At 47.4% G+C, this 27,103-nt stretch overlaps 1 non-coding gene across 1 annotated transcript; it reads left to right on the top strand.

The window, feature by feature from the left end:
* Nucleotides 1-18,670: 18,670 nt before the first annotated feature.
* Nucleotides 18,671-18,742, top strand: TRNAA-UGC (transfer RNA alanine (anticodon UGC)). The gene has a single exon. It is a non-coding gene; the product is annotated as a tRNA-Ala (tRNA).
* Nucleotides 18,743-27,103: the final 8,361 nt, after the last annotated feature.

Raw genomic sequence — 27,103 nt, forward strand, 5'->3', positions numbered from 1 at the left:
GCCTACAATATTTCCGCCTCCATCGGAAATGCAGCCGCCGCAGCCGGGATTCGAACCCGCGCCCTGCGGGTCAGCAGCCGAGTACCTTAGCCACTGGACCACCGCGGCGGGGCAGGCAGCCAAGTTCAGACAGGGCACAGAGCACCAGCCCATTTTCTGCCACTCTCTGCCCATCGTTACAATGCACGTGCTCTGACTGAACAGCTGAGAGCAGCCGCGCAAATGCCGGCGTCGTTATTATAGAGGTTAGCATAGCTGCCTTCCAAGCAGTTGACCCGGGTTCGATTCCCAACTGAAGCATCTTTCCTTTTTTGCTTTTTCTATGTAGTTTTATAATGTGCAATACGCCGTTTACTCAAGTGTAAAGTCTGAAGTTTATTTTATTTCTTTCTGATACAGAAAGATGAGTAAGAGCTAAAGGCCGTATTGCCTGATAGAGGCTCCTACTCCCATGCGCATTCGGCATGCGTCTACATGTTTGCATGCAATGCGAGTATACAAACAATAGAGAAACCAGAAAAATCAAAACATTCATGTACATAGTTGTCACTGCAAATAAGGCATTAGAGGTAGACGTCATACACGAAAACTCTTCATGAAAACAAACATATCATACAGACACTCCAAGAATATATATCTATACGCATTAATTGTGAACTTTCAAATTGTAGCACAAACTGTATATGCGGTACACGTAAAAAGTTAGACAAATATACTTTATTGATAAGTTATCGTGGAATGTAACAGAAAGTTCTATATAGAATTTTAAAGCTGGTTGCATGAAAATCTATATGATGTTCAACAATGTTCAAAAGCCTGGGTACTTGATAATGAAGGTCCTGACGCCCGTAGTTAGTTCCCATCATTGGTGGCAATCTCGGTTGAAGGCGTAATTGATATCGAAAGCCATTTGGCTGTTTGGCAAAGACGGCCAATTATTTGAAAAAGTCACGGGTTGCCTGTTTCAGATTCTTCTTCAACGAAATAACTTCTGAGGCTCAAGTTGGGCTAACTTCTGCTAATGCTTTACCCCTGTTAGCGCCTTTACGTTCATTGACACCACCACTGCGTCACAGGTAACAAGTAGATTGCCGGTTCAGATGCCACGCTTACAATACTGATAGCAGTGACCACAATTTTATAGGCAGACGAATTCAGACACGGCACGGAGCACCAGCCTATTTTCTGTCACTCTCTGCTCATAATTACAATGCGCGGGCTCCGGACGAACAGCTGAAGCCAGCCTTGAAAATGCTGGCGTCGGTGGTATAGTGCTTAGCATAGCTGCCTTCCTAGCCGTGGACCCGGATGTGATTCCCGTCTGGCGCATCTTTGCTTTGTTGCTTTTTTCTACGTTGTGTTGTAATGGTCAATACGCGTTTTATGCAATTGCAATAAAGCCATTCGGCTGTTTGACGAAAACGCCCTACTATATTAAAAAGTCATAGTTGCCTGTTTCAGATTCTTCTGCAACAAATAACTTCAGAGGCTTAAGTTGGGTCAAGGCCCGTGTGCTCAGATTTGGGTGCACGTTAAAGAACCCCAGATGGTCAAAATTTCCGGAGCCCTCCACTACGGCGTCTCTCATAATCATATGGTGGTTTTGGGACGTTAAACCCCACAAATCAATCAATTAAGTTGCGTCAACTTCTACTGATACTTCACCGCGGCTGGCGCTTTTACGTTCATTGACACCACCACAGCGTCACATGTAAAGAGTCAATTGCCGACTCAGAGGCCGCGCTTAGAATAATGATTGCGGTGACCACAATTTTATAGGCAGCCAAATACAAATACGGCAGGGAGCAACAGGCAATTTCCTGTCACTCTCTGCCCATCGTTACAATGTGCGTATTCCGGATGAACAGCTGCAAGTAGCCTCGCAAATGCCGCCTTCGGTAGTATAGTGGTTGGCATAACTGCCTTCCAAGCTGTTGACCCGGGTCCGATTCCCGGCCGATGCATCTTTTCTTTGTTGCTTTTCTCTAAGTTGTTTTGTATGTGCAATATGCTGTTTATTCTGTTGCACTAAAGGCATTCAGCTGTTTGACAAATACGCCCGACTATTTGAAAAAACCATAGTTGCAAGTTTCTGATTCTTCTGCAACAATATAACTTCTGAGGCTCAAGTTGGGGTAACTTTTACTAATGCTTCACCGCTGTTGATGCCTTTACGTTCATTGACGCCACCACTGTGTCACAGGTAACGAGTTGATTGCCGACTCAGAGGCCGCGCTTGCAATAATGATAGCAGGACCACAATTTTATAGGCAGCCAAATGCAGACACGAGACGGAGCACCAGCCAATTTTCTGTCACTCTCTGCCCATCGTTACAATGCGCGTGCTCCAGATGAACAGCTGAAGGCAGCCTCGCAAATGTCGGCGTCGATGGTATAGAGGTTAGCATAGCTGCCTTCTAAGCAGGTGACTGTGGTTTAGTATAGTGACGGGGTGGTCTTTGTGAAGTGCGGTGGCACCGTGGTGTTATGTACAACGTGCTCAGATGCGACGGCAGTGGCGCTTCTCAATTGAGCGGCGGAAAGATGATGATGACGTTGGCGCGAAACATCACGCATGTAAATGCAGCCCGCCAAAAGGAACAGGATGTTTGCGCGAAAGGGGTCACTTCCAATGACGAGAGGGAAGAAGAGGTGACCAGTCGAGGGCATAACGAGATGGAGCTGGCTGGAGTGCAGATCCTGGGTGTCGAGCGAAAGCGGTGTCGGGTTGCGGACCTGACCGCGTGAAGTCAGGCAAGGCCAGGACGCTCCAGCTGCACACGGTACATTCGGAAGTATGCGGCATTCCTGAGTTCTGGCCGTGACTGTTCAAGGTCACGTCCCAGGTGTCCGGGCTTAAACTCCAATCCCGAAGCACCCGTGGAGGGTGCAACCTTCCGCGGGGTGATCATCTCTTCGACACGAGCCAGCATCGGCAAGTGGCCGCAGTTCTTGCTAAGGCAAGGGCTACCTCGTCTTCCGCCAAGCGTCACCTGTCTGGTCAGCGCAGGACTCCACCTGCTGAGACATCGCCAGCATTCGCCGCCTCAACCCACCGAGCCACTGCCATCATCAACGCCACCGGTGACTGTTGATTTTCATAAACATTCTAGCTGGACAACTTTTAGAACAAGTCTCAGTTAGTCAGCTTAGGCTCGGTGTATGTACATTGCAACTGAATCTCTTTTTTTCCTCTTAATTATGCTTGAAGTTTTTACTTTTCTTTTCTTCCTTTAAACGGCTTCGTCATTTCTCAGCTCTGAGGCTTTCTCTCCGAGCGACAATTTATTAAACCGTAAACCTGCCTCACAAATTGGCGTCCGCGACAGGACAAAGTCGTTTTTTTTATCTAGGTTTTCGGACACAGTGCGAACTATGACCAGCACGTGGGAGATAATAGAATTGGCTGAACGCATAGGTCTGAAGGGAATGAAGTTCAGACTTTGGTATGAGGAGCGGAGGGAGAGAGAGCGTGAGCAACGCGCTGCAGAACGAAAGGTGGTGAAAGAAAATCTCGAATTGGAGATGCTAGAACTCGAGTGGCGACTCGAGTTTGCGATGGCAAAAAGGGGGCATCTGGGGATACATAGCAGTGAACCAGTGGCTGAGGTGTGCTCTGACAGCAGTTACATCAGGAGCAATTTGTATTTTATTGAGGCTCACCCTGAACCTCGTCATGACCTTTCGGTAGAGAATGAAACTAAGGAAGAGTATGACAGGGAGGTGTGTAGCCAAGAAACTAGGAGACTCGAGGATCTTATTGAAGCAGAGGTATGGTTCGTGAGCATGGAACAAGAACGTTCTATACAAAGTAAAGGGTTTGTTAAAACCTCTAAGAAGTCAAGCACACTTCATGCCGAGGTAGGATTGTCTCTAAAGAGCTCCTTTGAAAGAGCAGTAAAAGGTCTCCTGGCTAACGCCGGCCAATGCCGTAATGAAAGCTCCGATCTATTTGCTGCCTATTGTTTTAGGCCATGGGATATAGCAACAGACGCTACGTACACAGCTTTTAACGATAAATATAAGTCACTCATACAGAGAGAGGGCTTGAGTTCTCGAGAAATTGTAGATGATGCTTCCATGAGAAGTCTGGAGCAAAGTGCAGAAACACGTGTTGAAGAATAGACAATAGAGTCGCAATGTAGGCCAGTTCTATGTGATAATGAGGGTAGTCACGATGACCCAGGCAGAAGGGTTGAAAGTTTTAATGAACAAGCAAGACGAAAAGCTGAAGTGATTGAAAGTAAACCAGATGGCAGTAATGGTCCAGCAGGCCATTGTACGAGGAAAGACGCCGACTGGTGCTCTCTGGCATCTTCGGTTGAAGAGGTCGCTTCTCTAAAGGTGTCTGATGGATTGTCAGCTTACGAGATCAAGCAAGGCATTCCTGGGAAGGATGAAATCATTCTGACGAGGTTGTACTGGCGTGCCAGGAGGCAACGCTTCCAACTGGCATACAGCCATTCCAGCCTGTATGCTTGTGATTTAGAGGTGGGGCGTCTGGTGATACACAGCTTTAGGTTCATACGGGCTTGCGGTCGACAATTCTTCCACCGGTGACGAATTCCTCATTCTTGTCGATTGGTTAGGGCCATTAAACGTCATGTTTGGGACGCTGTAACTTGAGCGTGAAGTTCGATTTCCTGGTGGTTTCTTTGGGTCTTGATTGCAAACCATGGAAGAGTGTTTCATGTGAACAGTTGAAGAAGTTTGATGCAATGTTACATTGACTTGACGTTTAGTTCTTTTGTGAATAATGGGGTGTATATGAAGAAAGGTGATGTACTAAACGGGCTAGTTTGGGGATTTTCATTATCTGCTAGATGACGTCATACTTTTTCTTGCTTCGTGTGTACATAGTGGTTGGTGAATGTGGACCTTTGGACGATGTAGTGAGCTGTGTGAGTGTGTGTTTTGAGTGATTTCGTCCAAGAATTGAGCAGCAGTTTTTCGTGCAGAAAAACTTTCCCCAAAAGGGGCCTATTGTGGTGTAGTATAGTGACGTGGAGGTGCTTGTGAAGTGTGGTGGCACCGTGTGTTATGTACAACGTGCTCGGATGCGACGGCAGTGGCGCTTCTCAATTGAGCGGCGGAAAGATGATGATGACGTTGGCGCGAAACGTCACGCATGTAAATACGGCGCGCCAAAAGGAACAGGATGTTTGCGCGAAAGGGGTCACTGCCAATGACGAGAGGGAAGAAGAGGTGACCAGTCGAGGGCATAACGTGATGAAGCTGGCTGGAGTGCAGATCCTGGTTGTCACGCGACAGTGGTGTTGGGTTCCGGACACGACCGCGGAAAGTCAGGAAGGCCAGGACGCTCCAGCTGCCCACGGTGCACTCGGAGGTACGCGGCCTTCCTGAGTTCCAGCCGTGACTGTTCAAGGTTACGTCCCAGGTGTCCGACCTTAAACTGGAATCCCGAACCACCCGTGGAGGGTGGAACATCCCGCGGGGTGATCATGTCATCGACACGAGCCAGCATCGGCAGGCGGCCGCTGTTCTTGCTTAGGCAAAGGGTACCTCGTCTTCCGCCAAGCGTCGCCGTGCTGGTCAGCCCGTGACTCCACCTGCTGAGATATCGCCAGCGTCCACCGCCTCAACCCACTAAGCCATCGGCACCATCAACGCTACCGGTGACTGTTGATTTTCATTAACATTCTAGCTGGACAACTTAAGTTTCCGTTTGTCAGCTTAGACTTGGTGTATGTGCATTGCAACTTGATCTCTTTTTTTCCTCTTAATTATGCTTAAAGTTTCTTGTTTTCTTACTTTAAAAGGCTTCATGATTTCTCAGCTCTGAGGTTTTCTCTCCGAGCAACAATTTATTAAACCGTAAACCTGCATCACAGTGACCCGGTTTCGATTCCCGGCCGACGCATCTTTCTTTGTTGCTTTTTTTCCAAGTTTTGTTATATTGTGCAATACGCTGTGTATTTTATTTCACGAAAGTCATTCGGCGGTTTGAGAAAAGCGCCTGACTATTTGAAAAAGTCATAGTTGCCTGTTTCAGATTCTTCTGCAACAAAATAACTTCAGAGGCTTAAGTTGGGTCAACTTCTACTAATGCTTCAACGCTGTTGGCGCCTTTACGTTCGTTGACAGCAGCACTGCGTCGCAGGTAACAAGACAATTGCTGAATCAGAGGGCGCGCTTACAATAGCGGTGACCACAATTTTATAGGTAGCAAAATGCACACAGAACGGAGCAACATCCAATTTTCTGTCACTCTCTGCCGATCGTTACAATGCACGTGCTTCGTATGAAGAGCTGAAACCAGCCTCGAAAACGCCAGCGTCGGTGGTATAGTGGTTCATTCTGCTTCTGGACGCCGGTTTGTGCAGACGCAGGATGGAAAGCTCATCCCGAGCAGCGACAGCGGCCGACGCCGACCGCGGTACAGCGTTTCCCCTCGTTCCAAAGGACTACAGGATTATTCTGCCTTCGTTGCCATCAGGTGAAGCGATGCGTCGAGCAGTAGCTCTACACTGTGACGTGAGCGGCCGACCGTACCGCATCGATGACTTCAGGAAACCTCTCAAAGATTTAGGCGTCATACAGCAAGTAAGTGGCATTGGCGCATATCAGATGTCGTACGTGTGGCTATTGAACATGAAGACCGTGGAAGCAAAGAAAGCGCTGACAGACGCAGGCGTTCTCAAAGTTAAAGACCGGGTATGTCTTGTCATTGACCCGACGCGGCAAGAGGTTAAAATGAAATTGCAGTGGCTAGCGTTCGATGTTACAAAAGACGCTATTTGACGTGCCTTCTATGAATACGGCGACGTCAAGGAGGTGACCGATGACCGATGGAGAGTCGAGGATTTCGAAGGAGCTGAATCGACCACTCGTGTAATACGAATGCAACTACGAGATGGCGTTTCTGTGGATCAACTTCCCCATCAGGTGTGTATTGGCAGCAGTACGGCACTGGTCGTGGTGCCGGGAAGACCGCCTTTGTGCTTGCGGTGCCGAAGCAAGGGGCATATGCGACGCGATTGTAAGGTCCCAAGGTGCAGCGAATGCCACTCTTTCGGCCATGAGCAGGACGAGTGCAACCCTTCATACGCACGAGCTGCCGGGCGACGACCAGAGGCTCAACAGAGTGAACTTCTCGTGGATGAGGAAGAATCTGAACAAGCGTCTTTGCCTGTGGCACCACAAAAGCAGACGACATCGGAGGACACGCCGGTGCTGAAGAAAAACAAGCAAGTTTCTTCAGCCCTGGACACGAACGCCGGGTGGAAAATGGGAAGTCAAGCGGCTCCAACGACTAGCGAACAGACGCGTCCTGCCCTGCGATGCACGCCACGTCGCAGCTGCAAGCAACGCTCCCTGAAACGCCGGCGTCCCAGACCAACGCTGCTTCGACTCCTTTACACTCGGCTTCACAGCACTCTTTGGCGAACGAAACACACGAAAATGAGGATTTGCCTAATTACCCGGATACCTTAAGCATGGAATCAGAATCGGCGTCTGCAAAACGCCCTGGCGATTTAGACGACGGTGCTCAAGTTGATGAAACGCAAGTAAAGTCGGAAGTGCAGTGGAAGGTGGTCAGTGGAGGCAAGAAACGAAAAGCTGCCCGACAACGGTCGTTGTCGCTCAAACGCGACGATGGCCGCTCAAACTAAACGTGAACAACATGGATCCACCCTGGAAAACGAGAGCCCAATAAGTGAACGTGCAGGGCTCTCAGCTTGCACCCGCTCACCAATCACGTCGCTGAGCGGGTTCATGAAAGCAGCGACGCTATATGTACGAGGACTGGCTTCCAGAAAGAAACAGACTCAGCTCTACAGAATAGCCATGGACCAAGACCTGGACATTATTGCAGTTCAGGAAACCAAAGTGGTGAGCGTGGACGCCACCGAGAGCCTACTGCAACGTTTCACTGAACGCTACACCGCCAGCATCAGTCATGCAGTTGGTAGGTCGGCAGGGTGTGTCATCTTTGTGCGGAATAGTTTAGGTGCCAGTGTTCAAAACGTCACGTCTGACTCATCCGGAAGGTTTGTTGTATGCGATTTGACGTTCTTTTTTCTTAATTGGCGAGTGATTTGTTATATTCACCCCTAAAGTTGATGAACGGTGTGTAACATTCGACGAAATGCGTACTTATTGTGAATGCGATCGAATAGTTATCCTTATGGGAGATTTTAATTGTGTGATCAGTGCCGATGATAAAGCAAGTACATCCAATTTCAATGACTCAAGCACAGTCACGTTAACGAATCTAATTTCTGACTTAGACCTTGAGGATGTTGCAGAGTGTATTGGTAAAAGACCAACACTGTATACGCATTTCCAAGGCTCCAGTCATGTGCGCCTAGATAGGGCCTACGTGTCACTGGATTGAATTCCAATTATCAGTGAGTACAATGTTCTCCCTATTTCAATTAGTGATCATTGCTTAGTATCCTTTGTAATAGGAAAAAGAAATAGACGTAGACCAGCATTTAACTGGGACACGTGGAAGCTGAATTCTAATCTCTTGGAAGAAGAAAAATTTATGGACAGTGTTCGAGAGGCGTTGGTAAACATAGATAGTGGAGACCAAAAATATGGAGTGAAGTGGGAACAATTTAAACAGAATATAAAGTTGATAGCCATAGAAGGCTCATGTGTAATAAAACACAGAAAGAGTGAAAAAGAAAGAACCCTACGCTTAAATCTCAAAGAACTGCTAGCAGAGGACAGCAAAACGCCAGGCTTATTCACAAATGATATAAGGTCAGTAAAGTCCAAATTGGAACAAATTGATGAGGAGAAGTATCGTGGCGCGCAAATAATGGCAGGGGCAGAGAAAATGACCGTAGGAGAGAAACCGACCAAAAGAATGCTTGGTCTCGAAAAACGAAACGCTCAGCGGAATGTTATATATCAGATTGAATACATGGGTAACGTTACAAGTGAACAAAGATATATAGAGGATGCTTTCAACGAGTACTACACCACTTTATTTCATAATTGTAACGTAAATGTAAATGAATTCAAGAATGAATTTTTAAAATTAATGCCAATGGTTGAGGACTGCAGGAAAGACAGCCTAGAATGTCCTCTTTCTGAACCGGAAGTGGCAAAAGCAATCATTGCCCTCCATTTGGAGAAGTCCCCAGGACATAAGGAATTCAAACACGAACTAGCACCGAACCTGGCAGCGGTTTTAAACGAAGCCTTAGACATAAAGACTCTGCCACCTTCTTTTCTGCTATCTCATACTATTTTAATTCCAAAAACTGAGGACGCAGTTAAAAACGTGTAGTGAAATCGTACAGGCCAATCAGTCTATCAAATATCGACTACAAGATTTTGATGAAAGTGCCAGCAAGGAGACTGCAGACAGTTATTAATAACATTGTATGTGACCACCAGACATGTGGGATTAAAAGGCGCACTATATTCACAAACATTCACAAGTCACGAAGTGTATTGGAGTGCTGCGATGCCACAATTGATCACATCGCGATGATCCAGATAGATTTAGAAAAAGCATTTGACCGAGTACCACACGAAATTCTTTTTCTTTTGTTAGACAATGTCAATGTTGGCAAAGTAATTCGAGATACAGTTCGAATGGCATATACTGGATGTAAAACTCGGCTAATCATCAACAAAGTTCTTGGGAAACAAATAATTGTCAGACGTTCTGTGCGACAAGGCTGCCCTTTGTCTTCCCTCCTATTTTCAATTTATATAGAGTCATTTTGCCAAAAAGTCATGAAAAGCAGTAACATAGTGGGGTACAAACTACAAGAAGCTGAAGTACGGGTACTGGCATACGCAGATGATATAGCTGTGTTTAGTAAAGATTATGATAGTATCGCTGAAACCATAAAAATTGTGAACCTTTATTGTAAGGCAAGTGGTAGTTTGGTAAACTGGAGCAAGTGCATGGGTTACTGGCACGGCGAATGGCCTGTGACTCCACAATTTGTGGCTGGTATTTCATGGACTACTACTCCGGTACGATACCTAGGTGTGCCATTAGAATATTATTGTGACAGTGAACCGTACTGGCGGCGTCAGGCCGTGGAGCTACGAGAAAAAGCTGAACAACTCAATGGTTTCCAGCTATCAATTTTCGCCAGAGCGAGCTTTTGTAACGTATTTTTAGTCAGTAAGCTCTGGTATGTCCTTCAGGTAATGCATTGTTCACGTGTGAATCGACAGAAGCTTCATCGAATATTTGCTGTTTTCTTATGGTGTTCTTCTTGGGAGCGAACAAGTAGAACTAACTTATTTAAACGGGTTCGCTCTGGAGGACTTGGTCTGTGTCATTTGTACCTTCGTCAGTTATTTACTCGGTTTATGTTTTTCCGAAATAATCGAGACCCACTCATACGTACTGTTATACAGCTTAGGCTTGGAAGACGGTTGCCAGAATTTGTGGTAGCATCTGTTCACATGAAGGCAAGTATTAGAGGTTTTCTAAAAGAAGTTGTTGATTCATGTCTCTTTTTAAAAATGTGTTTTTCATTCGAATACCTCAGTACGGTTTCGCGTAAAAAGTTATCCAAAACATAAGTAGAAACAGTTCTTTCTGTTCCGCTATATAGAGCGTTATATCATGTAGGCCCAGGCCAATACGTCTTAAGCCACGTAAAAAAATGGAGGTATCACCTGGAGCGAAATCCTTTTTCTTTAAGTTGCACACTGGAACCTTGCCCGTGAAAACATGGATGCAAGAAAAAGGCTTATTCGTTCCTTGGGGTGTCGATTGCCTTCTCTGCAAAAAGCCGGAAACAATTGAACAAGTTTTCCTGGACTGCTGGGATGCAGTCTTTTTCTGGGATGTTCTCCAAAGGACTTTGAAAAAGGATCTGCCTCTCGATGCCTATGGCATCAGATTTCTACCAGTATCAAATGAAGAAGGAATACCTTTTGGCCTAGTTATGTTACTGGGCCTGCACGGTATATGGCAATCTAGAATGGCGGTGCGCCTTGCTGATGATAATGCACGTCTGGTTAGGCAATATTTCTTTCAATCTGTCTGTTCGTTCGTGGAATCACAAAAGGTTCAACAAGAGGTGCTCGAATGGCTTCATCAAGTAGAAAGCCTTCTACAGATGAAGGAATTTTAAAAAAGCCTGTTAAATATGATGCTTTTTACCTGTTTTTTTGTGTCATGTTTCTACTTTGTTTGATGTATATATGTTTGTGAATGTTGTATGGATGGAAACACTTTATTTCGTCAGAAAGCAACTGAGGATGATTCCGTGTTAGATGGCCATCAACCCAAGGTTGGCGGCGACCTGTGTGGCCCACTCCACGACCCTTAACTTGACGACTGGGTCTGAGCTGGTCAACACGGCCTCCCAGTGTTCAAGAGAGGGATCACGCATAATATCCACCGGCGGCGGCACTATGCTACATTCCCAAAGTATGTGATCATATGTTGCCACAGCCTGACACCATTTGCATTGCGGCTTAATCTCCTCCGGGTACATTTTGTTCAACACGTAAGGGTTGGAAAAAGAGCGCGTCTGCAGTTTTCTCCAGACGCATTCCTGCGCCTTAGTCAACCGCTTGTGCGGGGGCGGGTAAAACCTCCGCTCTAGTTTATAATGATTCGTTATGTCATGAAAAGACACCAGCCCATCTCTCGCGGACCTCCCCGGCACTGGCGGCTCACCTACCCGGCTGACGAAACCTCGAGCATTCAGGTGAGCCGCCTCGTTCCCAGGGTTCCCAGAGTGTGCTGGTACCCAGACAATTTCTATTTCTCTCATTTCTCGTCCCGTGGCCCTATGCAGAAATCGTGCAGCGGTCGCCGATATTCTGCCCCTCGCCAGATTTCGGATGGCTGTCTTTGAATCACTGAAAATCAAATCTGACTGTGAATTAGTTATAGCTAGCGCTATTGCCGCTTCCTCTGCAGTTTCCGAGGAGCGGGTTTTGACCGATCCAGATGCGATCAAGCGCCCCCGCCTGTCCACCACCACAATCACAAAAGCGTCTTTGTCCTTATATTCCGCAACATCTGTATAGACTGCCGCTTTGTAGTTGCCGTACTCAACGTGTAAAGCTCTGGCTCTTGCCTGCCTGCGCTGCGTATGGTGAATCGGATGCATATTTTTGGGCAAAGGTTTTATGTACAGGGCCTTATGTAACTCTCGCCGCACCTGAATTTTAGTGTCCCCAGTGGGAGCTTCTGCTCCAATGCCAATCCTTTCCATTATAATCCTGCCCGCTTTGGTTGTCGAAAGCCTAGCGTACTGCATCACCAGATGCGCCTCCCATAATTCATCCAGGGTGTTGTGTACCCCTAGTTTTAACAGCCTTTCTGTAGGCGCGTTGTTAGGCAACCCAAGCGCTGCCTTGTAAGCTTGCCGGATACTAGCCTCGACCTTACCTTTTTCTGCGGCATCCAACTTCATATAAGGTGTCGCGTAAGTAATCCTGCTGAGCACAAACGACTGTACCAGCTTACAGAGTTCTTTTTCTTTAACCCCGCTTTTACGGTTAGCGATTCTTCTGATTAGCCTGACAGTAGCATTGACCGTGGTCTTAAGTTTTTCAAGGGCCACCCTATTCTTCCTGTTAGTTTGCAGATATAGGCCAAGAATTCTAATCGTTTGAGCTTCAGCTACCGGCCTACCCCCTACCTTTACCTCTAACGGCGGTGGCGGAACATAGTGTCTTGCATGTAGCTCTCTGGGTTTGTCCCGAACCACAAAGAGCTCGGACTTTGGCTGAGAACATGAAAGTCCCGCCTCCCCTGCCAACTCTTCGACAATATTAACTGCCTGTTGCAGTGTTTCTTCCAGATGCGCGTCACTACCCCTGGTTACCCATAGAGTAATATCATCTGCATAAAATGTGTGTTTGAGTCCCGGTATCTCCTCCAGCCTCGGCGGTATTTTAATTAAGGCGATGTTAAACAGGAACGGTGACAAAACTGAACCCTGCGGCGTCCCTTTGCCTCCCAACGCGAATGAGTCCGATTTGATATCTCCTATTGAAATTTCTGCGGTTCGGCCCTCCAAGAATGATCTGATGTAGCGAAATGTTCTGACCCCTGGGCCAATTTCCGATAGATTATTCAATATTGCCTCATGCGAAACATTGTCGAAAGCTTTATTCAGGTCAAGCCCCAATACAGCTTTGGTGCCCGTGCCATTCCCGGGATTCACTACATCATGTTTTAACTGTATCATGACATCCTGTGTGGACAAATTGGCCCTGAAACCTATCATAGTTGGGGGAAAGATGGCCTTGTCCTCTGCATAATTCTGAAGCCTATTGAGAACCACGTGCTCCATCAATTTGCCCACGCATGATGTCAGCGATATGGGGCGCAGGTTTTCCAAGCAGAGTTTCTTGCCTGGCTTCGGAATAAATATAATCCTAGCATGCTTCCATTGTGCTGGGATCTCCCCGGCCACCCAATACTCATTTATCAAGTCAGTGATCGCCCCGACTGATTTGAAATCTAGGTTTCTCAGCATTTTATTAGTAACTCCATCCGGACCTGCGGCAGACGTAGTACGCAGCTGCCCCATGGCAAACTCCACCTCCGCAATTGTGAACTCTTCATCTAGGTCGGAGTTTTCCACCCCCGAGTAGTGTGGTAAGCAACCGTCTACTCCGTCAGTTATGTACCGATTCCGGAGTTCCTGTATAAACTCTCCAATTGTGCCTTTATATTGATGCATTAACCGAGTCATTTGCTCCCGTTGCGCCGATTTTGTTGCTGCCGGATCCAAAAGATGCCTTAACAGCTGCCATGTCTTTTTGCATCCAAACTGTCCATTCATGCGATCACAAATCTGGCCCCACTGCTTGGCTTGCAACTCAATTGCATAATTTTTGATTTTAAGTTCTAACTTGGCAGTCCTTCTGCGAAGGACGCCATTATGTTTTTGCTTCTTCCACCTTCTCAAGAGACTCGCGTGCGCTTCCCACATGTGTAATAGTCTCGAGTCAGCGGTAAACTCCTCCTGCTCGACTGGCACTTCTACCGTGGTATTACTTACATCCTCCTTGAGCGCCTGTACCCATGCATCCAGGTCTATAATTTTCCCGTTTACAGTGTCTGCTCTGTTTTTCCTAAATCTGTCCCAATCTGTAATTCTATGCCCCCTCACTTTGTCTTTATGCTTCGCAGCGCTAAACGTCGTGGAAAGGATTAGTGATCACTTCCTAGCGCTTGTCCCGTGTTAATCCACTTTGCATTACTGATGCCTCTAAAAAACGTAAGGTCTGGGGAGGTATCCATGCTTATGCTGTTGCCTATCCTCGTATGATCTTGTGGATTGTTTAACAGCGTCCATCGCAGATCCCGGGCAACTTGCCAAAGCCTATTGCCCTTTGGGCTGGCTCGAATATAACCCCACTCCGGGTGAGGCGCATTGAAATCTCCTACAACTATAAGCGGAGCGCGAGCTGCTAACCGTTGAGTTTGAATCAGGAGTTGTGGCAAGCCCAATCCTTTATCTTTTGGAGAACTATACACATTAAGTAAAAACAGACTCTTCTCATACTTTCGTTTAGGCAAAATCTCAAGCAAGACATAGTCTTCCCTGCTGCTATCTACGGAATGCTGAATGGCAGTGATGTTGCGATTGACTAGCACGGCTGTGAAGACGCGTGATACGCCCCTTGAATCAGTTCCTGGCGCTGTAAATGCCTTAAATCCAGGTAATTTTACTGAACCACTAGCCTCCTGTAAGGCTATTATGTCTGGTTTACTGTCCAGATTTTGTACGTGCAACTGCAGGTTACCCCGCTTTTGACGAAAGCCCCTGCAGTTCCACTGCCAAACCTCAATTTGCTGGCGAGGCGCCATGATGAGGCACCAGGTTGACTAATGGCACTTGGCCACCCACGGGAGGCAGTCTTGCCTCCAATAGAGTATGAAGCTGCTGAAACATGCCCATGACCTGGGTTTGGGAATCCTTAAATTCAGTGGAGAGCATGCCGAGACGCTCATCTATTGTGTCTAATCTGGCTTCGATCTTTTCGACTCGAGCCTCCAACCTATCCTGTCTTTTCCCTTGTTTGCCTACTTTATCCGCAAGTGTTGTTACATCCGACTTAAGACTAATGACCTTAAAAACAGGCTGTGGCATGTCTACTGGTGACGTTTCGGCTAATCGTTTTGCGTTAGCTACCTCATCCCCCGGCAGTGGTCTCTTCACTGTCCCCCGATTCTCCACTTCCATAGCTGCACTCTCCTGTACGCGAGCAGACGCCTCTTGCGTCGCTTTCTGTAGGCCTTGCACTGCTGGTGCCTGTGTCCCCTGCCGTTGGTCGTTTCTAAGTGCGCGTTCCATCTCTGCAATTCTGTTTTCCATTCTTTTAATCAAGTCTCCCTGTCGCTGAACCAGCGCTGCTAACTCCCTCTCTCGAGCGGTTTCGTTCTGGGAGGCCGTGCCTGACAAGCTCACCTTTTTGTTGGTGTCGCGTGCGCAGCTGTTGGTACTGGATGCTCGTCCACCATCTTGGCCGCCCCCGCGCCCTGGCAATGGCGGGAAGGAACTCGACCGGTCCCTGCTTTTGCTTCTGCCTTCTTTACCCCTCGGTGACCACTCAGTGGCCCTCGAGGAACGCTTATCGTTGCCAGCTTCGCTATCTCTTTCGATGCTCTGCTGTCGGCCTGTCGGTGGCTTGCGAGCCAGGCGAAACTTGCAGTTACGGCTCCCTGTGTGATGCGCACCATGGCACACGATGCAGACCGGCGTGCACGTAGGTGGCTCTCCTTCTGGCGGGGCAGGATGGTCCTTCCCGCAACGGTGACATAGGTTGCTCTTCAGACGATAGCAAACGTCCGCTCGATGTCCAACTCGCCTGCAGTTGTAGCAGGTGTCGACTAAATTTCTGTACGGGATCACAGCGTACAGACAGTTCCAGTAAGTAATCTGCCGGGGTATGTGTTTTCCCCCGAACGTAATCTGAATCGCCTTTGACTTTCCCAGAGGTCTCGCGTCCAGAATGTCTATGCCTTCATTCTTCTTCAGGAATCCCGCCCGAACTTCTTCCACTGGGCATCCATCATAAGCATTATAAAAGCATTATAATAAGCATTATAAGCATTATAAATCCGAGTTCTCTCGCTGTCACAACACTCAAGTCCCAGTTCTGGGGCCTGTACACAATCTTGAAATCCGTGGCTGGCAACTTGAGAAACGGTCCGCGTTTCTTCCATACCGGCGCTTTCCCCCGCTTGACTTGCTGCGCTCCGTGCGTCTTGCGCCCGTCGCTGCCGGCCTGCGTCTCGCAAGGCTTACTCTTGGCGTTGTCGCCATGCCGAGTCTTCTTAAATCGGTCCTGTGCCTTCAGCACTGGAGCCCACTCTCCAGCTTCAAAATCTTCGGGTGTTATAGTCCCCCCTTCGACGTAGTACTCCATCTTCAGCCCAACAAGACCCGCGGTCACCGGGCGCAAGTCAGACGCCGGGCGAAGCGGCCCAGGCCAGGCTTGGCCTAGGAGATAGGCCTAGCCCTGCCACCGCGGGGTTGATAGGAAAATCTCGGAAACTCCAAAAACGGGGACAACCTTGCCTAAACGAGTGGTGTCCGTAGGTACAGGGCAACCTCCTGCAGACGAGCCCACTGACAGCAAGTCCAGAAAAAAGCGCGTCCGCCGATAGTCGGTCACCGGGCCGAAGCTCATGCGAAACACGTCCGCACAGCGTCTCACTCCAGCCGCCTCTCTGTGAATGTTGTATGTACACAGGCAATAGAAAAAAAGAAAAAAAGTTGGTGGTATAGTGGTTAGCATAGCTGCCTTCAAAGTTGTTTACCCGGGTTTGATTCCCGGCCGACACATCTTTTTTTTTGTTGCTTTTGTCTAGGTTCTTTTTTGTAATGGGCAATGTGCTCTTTTTTCTATTGCACTAAAGCCATTCGGCTGTTTGACGAAAATGCCCAACTATTTTGAAAACTCCAAGTTGCAAGTGTCAGATTCTTCTGCAACAAAATATTTTATGAGTTTGAAGTTGGGCGAACTTCTACTAGTGCTTCACCGCTGCTGGCGCCTTTACGTTCATTGACACCTCCGCTGCGTCACAGGTAACGAGTCCATTGCCGACTAAGTGTCCGCGCTTACAATAATAATAGCGGTGACCACAATTTTATAGGCAGCCGAATTCAGACATGGCAGGGAGCAGCAGCCAACTTTCTGTCACTCTCTGCCCATCGTTACAATGCGCGTGCTCCGGATAAACAGCTGAAAGCTGCCTCGGAAACGCCGGCGTCGGTGCTATAGTGGTTAGCATAGCTGCCTTCGAAGCAGTTGACTAGGGTACGATTGCCGGCCGACGCATCTTTTCTATGTTGCTTTTTTCAAAGTTGTGTTATAATGTGTAATACTCTGTTTATTCTATTGCACGAAAGTCATTCGGCTCTTTGACAAAAACGCCCGCCTATTTGAAAAAGTCATAGTTGCGTGTTTCAGATTCTTCTGCAACAAAATAAATTCAGAAGCTTAAGTTGGGTCAAATTCTACTAATGCTTCAACGCTCTTGGCGCCATTACGATCGTTGAAACCAACACTGCGTCACAGGTAACAAGTCAATTGCTGACTCAGAGGCTGCGCTTACAATAATGATAGCGGTGACCACAATTTTATAGGCAGCCGAATGCAGACACAAGATGGAGGACTAGACAATTTTCTGTCACTCTGTTCCCACCGCTACAATGCGCGTGCTCCGGATTAACAGCTGAAATCTGCCTCGGAAACGCCGCCGTTGGTGATGTAGTGGTTAGCATAGCTGCCTTCCAAGCAGTTGACCTGCGTTCTATTCCCGGTCGACGAATCTTTTCTTTAATGCGTTGGTCTAAGTTGTTTCATAATTTAAAATACGCTGTTTATTCTAATGCACAAAAGCCATTTGGCTCTGACAAAAACGCCCTACTATTTGAAAAACACAGGCGTGGCTTGTTTCAGATTCTTTTGCAACAAAAGAACTTCTGATGCTTAAGTTGGGTGAAATTCTACTGATATTCACCGAGGTTGGCGCTTTTACGTTCATTGACACCACCACAGCGTCACAGGGAATCAGTCGATTGTTTATTCAGAGGCCGCGCTTACAATGATGATAGCAGTGATCACAAATTTATAGGCAGCTAAATTCAGACACGGCACGGAGCCCCAGCCAAATTTCTGTCACTCTCTGACCATCGTTACAATGCACGTGTTCCGGATGAACATCTGAAAGCAGCCTCGCAAATGCCGGTGTCGGTGGTATGGTTGTTAAGCTAGCTGCTTTCCAAGCAGTTGACCCGGGCTCGGTTCCCGGCCGATGCATCTTTTCTTTGTTGCTTTTCTCCAAGTTGTTTTGTAATGTGCAATGCTCTGTTCATTATTGCACTAAATCCATTCGGCTGTTTGACAGAAACGCCCGACTATTTGAAAAATTAGGGGTTTCCTGTTTCAGATACTTCTGCAACAAAATAACTTCAGAGGCTTAAGTTGGGTCAACAAGTACTAATGCTTCGCTACTGTTAGCGCCTTTACGTTCATTGACATCACCACTGCGTCACAGTTAACGAGTCGATTGCCGGCTCAGAGGCGGCGCTTAGAATAATGATTGTGGTGACCACAATTTTATAGGCAGCCAAATTCAGACACAGCAGAGATAAACAGCCAATTTTCTGTCACTCTCTGCGCATCGTTACAATGTGCGTGTTCCGGATGCCTCGCAAATGCTGCCTCGCAAATGCTGGCTTCGGTGATATAGTGGTTAGCATAGCTGCCTTGCAAGCAGTTGACACGGGTTCGATTCCCGGCTGATGCATCTTTTCTTTGTTGCTTTTCTCCAAGTTGTTTTGTAATGTGCAATGCGCTGTTTATTCTATTGCACTAAAGCCATTCAGCTGTTTGACAAAAACGCCCGACTATTTGAAAAAGTCATAGTTGCAAGTTTCAGATTGTTGTGCAAATTTATAACTTCTGAGGCTCAAGTTGCGCTAACTTCTACTACTGCTTCACCACTGTTGGCGGCTTTAGGTTCATTGCCACCGCAACTGCGTCACATGTAAGAATTAATTGCCGACTCAGAGGCCGCGCTTAGAATAATGATTGTGGTGACCACAATTTTATAGGCAGTGAAATTCAGGCCCGGCAGAGAGCAACAGGCAATTTTCTGTCACTCTCTGCCAATCGTTACAATGTGCGTGTTCCGGATGAACAGTTGAAAGCAGCCTCGAAAATGCCGGCGTCGGTGGCATAGTGGTTAGCATAGCTGCCTTCCAAGCAGTTGACCCGGCTTCGATTCTCGGCCGACGCATCTTTTTTTTGTCGCTTTTTCGAAGTTGTGTCATAATGTAAAATACGGTGTTATTTTAATGCACGAGAGCCACTTGGCTGTTTGACAAAAACGCCACACTATTTGAAAAAGTCAGGGGTTGCCTGTTTCAGATTTTTCTGCAGCAAAATAACTTCTGAGGCTCAAGTTGGGATAATGTTTACTAATGCTTCACCGCTGTTGGCGCCTTTTGCGTTCATTGACACCACCGCTGCGTCGCAGGTAACAAGTCGCTTGCCGACTCAGAGGCCTCGCTTACAATAATGGTAGGGGTGACCATAATTTCATAGGCAGGCAAACGCAGACACGAGATGGAGCACCAGACACTTTTCTGTCACTCTCTGCACATCGTTACAATGCGCGTGCTCCGGATAAACAGCTGAAGGCAGCCTCGCAAATGCCGGCGTCGGTGGTATAGAGGTTAGCATCGCTGCCTTCCAAGCAGGTGACTGTGGTGTAGTATAGTGACGTGGTGGTGTTTGTGTAGTGCGGTGGCACCGTGGTGTTATGTACAACGTGCTCGGAGGCGACGGCAGCGGTGCTTCTCAATTGAGCTGCGGAAAGATGATGATGACGTTGGCGCAAAACGTTATGCATGAAACTGTGGCCCACCAAGAGGAGGATGAAGTTTGCGCGAAAGGTTGCACAGCCAATGACGAGAGGGAAGAAGAGGTGACCAGTCGTAGGCAGAACGAGATCGAGCTGGCTGGAGTGCAGATCCTGGGTGTCGCGCGAATGCAGTGTCGGGTTTCGTACCCGACCGCATGAAGGCAGGCAAGGCCAGGACGCTCCAGCTGCCCACGGTGCACTCGGAGATACGCGGCCTTCCTGAGTTCCGGCCATGACTGTTCAAGGTCACGTCCCATTAGTCCGGGCTTAAACTCCAATCTAGAACCACCCGTGGAGGGTGGAACCTTCCGCGGGGTGATCATCTCTTCGACACCAGTCAGCATCAGCAAGTGGCCGCAGTTCTTGCTAAGGCAAGGGCTACTTCGTCTTTCGCCGAGCGTTGCCTGTCTGGTCAGTGCGTGACTCCACCTGCTGAGACATCGCCACCGTCCGCCGCCTCAACCCACCAAGCCACCGCCACCATCAATGCCACCGGTGACAGTTGGTTTTCGTAAACGTTCTAACTGGACAACTTTTAGGACAAGTTTCAGTTTTTCAGCTTAGGCTCGGTGTATGTACATTGCAACTTAATCTCTTTTTTCCTCTTAATTATGCTTGAAGTTTCTACTTTTCTTTTTTCCTTTAAACGGCTTCGTCATTTCTCAGCTCTTAGGCTTTCTCTCCGAGCAACAATTTATTAAACCGTAAACCTGCCTCACAAATTGGCGTCCGCGACAGGACAAAGTCGTTTTTTATCTAGGTTTTCGGACACAGTGCGAACTATGACCAGCACGTGGTAGATACTGGAATTGGCTGAACGGATGGGTCTGAAGGAAATGGAGTTCAGACTGTGGTATGAGGAGTGGATGGAGAGAGAGCGTGAGCAACGGGCTGCAGAACCAAAGGTGGTGAAAGAAAATCTTGAATTAGAGACGCTAGAACTCGAGTGGCGACTCGAGCTTGCGATGGCAAAAAGGGGGCATCTGGGGATACATAGAAGGGAACCAGTGGCTGAGGTGTGCTCTGACAGCAGTTACATCAGGAGCGATTTAAATTTATATCAGGCTCACCCTGAACTTCGTCATGACCTTTCGGTGGAGAATGAAACTAGGGAAGAGTATGACAGGTAGGTGGGTAGCGAAGAAAGTAGGAGACTCGAGGAGCTTATTGAAGCAGAGGAATGCTTCGTGAGCATGGAACAAGAACGTTCTATTCAAAGTAAAGGGTTTGTTAAAACCTGCAAGAAGTCAAGCACACTTCATGCCGAGGTAGGATTGTCTCAAAAGAGCTCCATTGGAGGAGCAGTAAAAGGTCTCCTGGCTAACGCCGGCGAATGCCGTAATGAAAGCTCTGATCTATTCTGCCTATTGTTTTAGGCTAAGGGATGTAGCAACAGGCGCTACGTACACAGCTTTTAACGATAAATATAACTCCCCCATACAGATAGAGGGCTTGAGTTCTCGAGAAATTGTAGATGATGCTTCCATGAGAAGACTGGAGCAAAATGCAGAAACACGTGTTGAAGAATAGAGAGTAGAGTTGCAGTGTAGGTCAGTTCTATGTGATAATGAGGGTAGTCACGATGACCCAGGCGGAACGGTTGATAGTTTTGATGAACAAGCAAGACGAAAAGCTGAAGTGATTGAAAGTAAACCCGAAGGCAGTAATGGTCCAGCAGGCCATTCTACGAGGAAGGACGCCGACTGGTGCTGTCTGGCATCTTCGGTTGAAGAGGTCGCTTCACTGAAGGTGTCTGAACGATTGGTAGCTTACGAGCTCAAGCAATGCATTCCTGGGAAGGATGAAATCATTCAGGCGTGGTTGTACTGGCGTGCCTGGAGGCAACGCTTCCAACTCGCATACAGCTATTCCAGCCTGTATGCTCGTGATTTAGTGGTGAGGCGTCTGGTGATACACAGCTTTACGTTTAGACGAGCTTGCGGTCGACAATTCTTCCCCCGGCATCGAATTCCTCACTCTTGTCGATTGGTTAGGGCCATTAAACGTCATGTTTGAGACGCTATAAACTAAGCGTCAAGTTCAATTTTCTAGTGGTTTCTTTGGATCTTGATTGCAAACCATGGAAGAGTGTTTCATGTGAACAGTTGAAGAAGTTTTATGCAATGTAACATTGACTTGACGTGCAGTTCTTTTGTGATTATTGGGGTGTATATGAAAAAAAGTTGATGTACTAAAAGGGCTAGTTTGGGGATTTTCATTATCTGCTAGATGACTTCATACTTTTTCTTGCTTCGTGTGTACATAGTGGTTGGTGAATGTGGACCTTTGGACGATGTAGTGAGCTGTGTGAGTGTGTGTTTTGAGTGATTTCGTCAAGAATTGAGCAGCAGTTTTTCGTGCAGAAAAAATTTCCCCAAAAGGGGCCTATTGTGGTGTAGTATAGTGACGTGGAGGTGTAGTGAAGTGTGGTGGCACCGTGGTGTTATGTACAACGTGCTTGGAGGCGACGGCAGTGGTGCTTCTCAATTGAGTGGCGGAAAGATGATGATGACGTTGGCGCGAAACGTCACGCATAAAACTGCGGCCCGCCAGAAGGAAGAGGAAGTTTGCGCTAAAGGTTGCACTGCCAATGCACGAGAGAAAAGAAGAGGAAGACCAGTCGAAGGTGGAACGAGATGGAGCTGGCTAGAGTGCAGATCCTGGGTGTCGCGCGACAGCGGTGTCGGGTTCCGGACCCGACCGCGTGAAGTCAGGCAAGGCCAGGACGCTCCAGCTGCCCACGGTGCACTCGGAGGTACGCGGCCTTTCTGAGTTTCGGCCATGACTGTTCAAGGTCATGTCCCAGGTTTCCGGGCTTAAACTCTGATCCCGAACCACCCGTGGAGGGTGGAACCTTCCGCGGGGTGATCATCTCTTCGACACGAGCCAGCATCGGCAAGCTGCCGCAGTTCTTGCTGAGGCAAAGGCTACCTCGTCTTCCGCCAAGCGTCGCCGTGCTGGTCAGCGCGTGACTCTACCTGCTGAGATATCGCCAGCGTTCGCCGCCTCAACCCACCGAGCCACTGCCACCATCAACGCCACCGGTGACTGTTGATTTTCATAAACATTCTAGGTGGACAACTTTTAGGACAAGTTCCAGTTTATCAGCTTAGACTTGGTGTATGTTCATTGCAACTTAATATCTTTTTTCCTCTTAATTATTCTTAACGTTTCTTGTTTTCTTACTTTAAACGGCTTCATCGTTTCTCAGCGCTGAAGCTTTCTCTCCGAGCAACAATTTATTAAACCGCTAACCTGCATCACAGTGACCTGGGTTCGATTACCGGCCGACGCATCTTTCTTTGTTGATTTTTTCCCAAGTTGTGCTATAATGTGCAATACTCTGTTTATTCTATTGCACTAAAGTCATTCGACGGTTTGACAAAAGTGGCTGACTATTTGAAAAAGTCATAGTAGCCTGTTTCAGATTCTTCTGCAACAAAATAACTTCAGAGGCTTAAGTTGGGTCAACTTCTACAACTTCTACTAAGTTGGGTCAACTTCTACTAATGCTTCAACGCTGTTGGCGCCTTTACGATCGTTTACACCAACACTGCGTCACAGGTAACAAGTGAAGTGCTGACTCAGAGGCTGCGCTTACAATAATGATAGCGGTGACCACAATTTTATAGGCAGCCAAATGCACACAGGACGGAGCAACATCCAATTTTCTGTCCTTCTCTGCCGATCGTTACAATGCACGTGCTTCGTATGAACAGCTGAAAGCAGCCAAGCAAATGCCGGCGTCGGTGGTATAGTGGTTAGCATAGCTGCCTTTTAAGTAGTTCACCCGGGTTCTATTCCCGGCCGACACATCTTTTTTTTGTTGCTTTTGTCTAAGTTATTTTTTGTAATGAGCAATGTGCTCTGTTTTCTATTGCACTAAAGCCATTCGGCTGTTTGACGAAAACGCCCAACTATTTTAAAAAGTCGAAGTTGCAAGTTCCAGATTCTTCTGCAACAAAATATTTTATGAGTTGCAAGTTGGGCTAACTTCTACTACTGCTTCACCACTGTTGGCGCCTTTTTGTTCATTGACACCAGCGCTGCGTCACAGGTAACGAGTCGATTGCCGAGTAAGGGTCCGTGCTTACAATACTGATAGCGGTGACGAAAATAATATAGGCAAGCAAACGCAGACCCGGGATGGAACACCAGACAATTTTTCTGTCACTCTCTGCCCATCTTTACAATGGGCGTGCTCCGGATTAACAGCTGAAAGCAGCCTCGGAAAGGCCGGCGTTGGTGGTACAGTGGTTTGCATAGCTGCCTTCCAAGCAGTTGACCCGCGTTCGATTCCCGGCCGACGTATTTTTTCTTTGATGCTTTTGTCAAAGTTGTGTTATAACGTGTAATACTCTGTTTATTCTATTGCACGAAAGTCATTTGGCTGTTTGACGAAATTGCCCGACTAGTGAAAAAGTCATAGATGCCTGTTTCATATTCTTCTGCAACAAAATAACATAATAGACTCTAGTTGGGTCAACTTTTACTATTCTTCAACGCAATTGGCACCTTTACGATTGTTGACAGCAACACTGCGTCAACGGTAACAAGTCAAGTGCTGACTCAGAGGCTGCGCTTACAATAATGATAGCGGTGACCACAATTTTATAGGCAGCCTAATGCAGACCCAAGATGGAGCACCAGACAATTTTCTGTCACTCTCTGCTCACCGTTACCATGCGCGTGCTCCGGATTAACAGCTGAAATCTGCCTCGGAAACACCGGCGTCGGTAGTATACTGGTTAGCATAGCTGCCTTCCAAGCAGTTGACCCGCGTTCGACTCCCGGTTGACGCATCTGTTCTTTGATGCATTGATCTAAGATGTTTCATAACTTAAAATACGCTGTATATTCTAATGCACGAAAGCCATTTGGCTCTTTGACAAAAACGCCCTACTATTTGAAAAAGTCAGGCGTTGCTTGTTTCAGATTCTTCTGCAAAAAAAAAAAAGAACTTCTGAGGCTTAAGTTGGGTGAACTTCTACTGATGCTTCACCGCTGTTGGCGCTTTTGCGTCCATTGACACCACCACTGCGTTACATCCAAAGAGTCAAATGCCGACTCAGAGGCCGCGCTTAGAATAATGATAGCGGTGACAACAATTTTATAGGTAGCTGAATTCAGACACGGCAAGGAGCAGCAGCCAATTTTCTGTCACTCTCTGCCCATCGTTATAATGCCCGTGTTCTGGATTAACAGCTGCAAGCAGCCTCACAAATGGCGGCTTCGGTGGTATAGTGGTTAGCATAGCTGCCTTCCAAGCAGTTCACCCGGGTTCGATTCCCGGCCTTGCATCTTTGCTTTCTTGCTGTTTTGCAAGTTGTTTTGTAATGTGCAACAAGCTGTTTATTCTGTTGCACTAAAGCCATTCAGGTGTTTTATAAAAACGCCCGACTATAATAAAAAGTCGGAGTTGGATGTTTCAGATTCTTCTGCAACAAAGTAACTTCTGAGGCTTAAGTTGGGCTAACTTCTACGAATGCTCCACCACTGTTAGCGCCTTTTCGTTCATTGACCCCTCTGCTGTGACCAGGTAACAAGTTGATATTTGACTCAGAGACCCCGCTTACAATAATGATAGCAGTGATCAATATTTTATAGGCAGCCAAATTCAGACACGGCACGGAGCCCTGGCCAATTTTCTGTTACACTCTGCCCATCGTTACAATGGACGTGTTCCGGATGAACAGCTGAAAGCAGCCTCGCAAATGCCGACGTTGGTGGTATAGTGTTGAGCCTAGCTATTTCCAATCAGTTGACCCAAATTGATTCCCAGCTGACACACCTTTTTTATGTTGCTTTTTTCTAAGTTGTGTTATAATGTGCAATACGCTGTTTGTTCTATTGCACGAAAGCCATTCGGCTGTTTGACGAAAACGCCCAACTATTTTAAAAAGTCAGAGTTTCTTGTTTCAGATTCTTCTGCAACAAATGAACTTCTGAGGCTGATGTTGTGCTAACTTCTACTAATTCTTCACCACTATTAGCGCCTTTACTTTCATTGACACGTCCACTGCGTCACAGGTAACGAGTCGATAGTTGACTCAGAGGCTGTGCTTGCAATTATGATAGCGGTGGCCACAATATTATAGGCAGCCGAATTAAGACACGGCAGGGAGCAGCAGCCGAATTTCTGTCACTCTCTGCCTATCGTTACAATGCGCGTGTTCCAGATTAAGAGCTGCAAACAGCCTCGCAAATGCCGGCTTCGGTGGTAAAGCGGTGGGCCCGGTGACTGTGCCTTTGCACACTGTGCTAAACATTTTGCTCTTGCAATGCAGATTATCAGCTTCGTCGCCACGCAGATACTACTGCCTGTGATAGGCAACGCAGCTACAGTCACCTCAGCAGGGTGTGTAGCCGAATTTCAAGCAAAAGAGCTGGGAAACTATCCAGTTCTGCTTAGCGGCGATGCGCCCTACTCGGACAGCTCGCCGCAGCGAGGGTGGCCAGGGTGGCCTTCGGTCTTCAGTGAAGGATTGCAAGCCCCATCGTCATCAACGGCAGCGCACCCAGTGTACATAATGAGTGCACGACCTTCGCCGCAGCTTTGTGGGCCCGGTGACTGTGCCTTTGCTCACTGTGCTAAACCTTGCTCTTGCAATGCAAGTTGGTGAACCTCACGCTTTATTTGCTAATAAATCTAGTAACTATCTTTTGGTAAAGTGCCGAGCCCACATTGCTGTATTAACATTGCTGTTGAGTGTTTGCATGTAATATGCGACTTGCTGATTCTGGCTGGTGATGTGGAAACACATCCTAGTCCTAACAAATCTGAAAACATACTAACCGAATTGAGAAAGCTAACCACGGGTCAGAACCAGCCAATTACCGAAATGCGGGGCCTAAAAACCCAGGTAATCACTACCAACAAAAATATAGCGGACTTGAGTGAATGATTAGGTACCCTTGAAAGTCACTACGAGACGTTTACGCCTATCCGAAACGAAATGGTGGCGATGCGCACTGCTAATGAAGAAGCTGCGCATCGTATTTCTAAGCTGGAAGCACGTATCGAGGATGCTGATAATCGATCACGACGGGACACTTTCATTTTCTATGGCAATCCTGAGTCTTCCAGCCCCGAAACCACTGCGGACGTAGAAGGTCTGATATTTGATCTGTGCCGTGAGAGGTTCCAGGTAAACGTCGACCCAAAAGAAATCGAACGGGCACATCGCGATGGTCGTCACTCGCTCAACCGCTGTCGCCCTCTAATAGTTAAATTTGCGTACC

The sequence above is a fragment of the Rhipicephalus microplus genome, chromosome 8 (genome assembly GCF_043290135.1).
Source record: "Rhipicephalus microplus isolate Deutch F79 chromosome 8, USDA_Rmic, whole genome shotgun sequence".
Taxonomy (NCBI): Eukaryota; Metazoa; Arthropoda; class Arachnida; order Ixodida; family Ixodidae; genus Rhipicephalus; species Rhipicephalus microplus.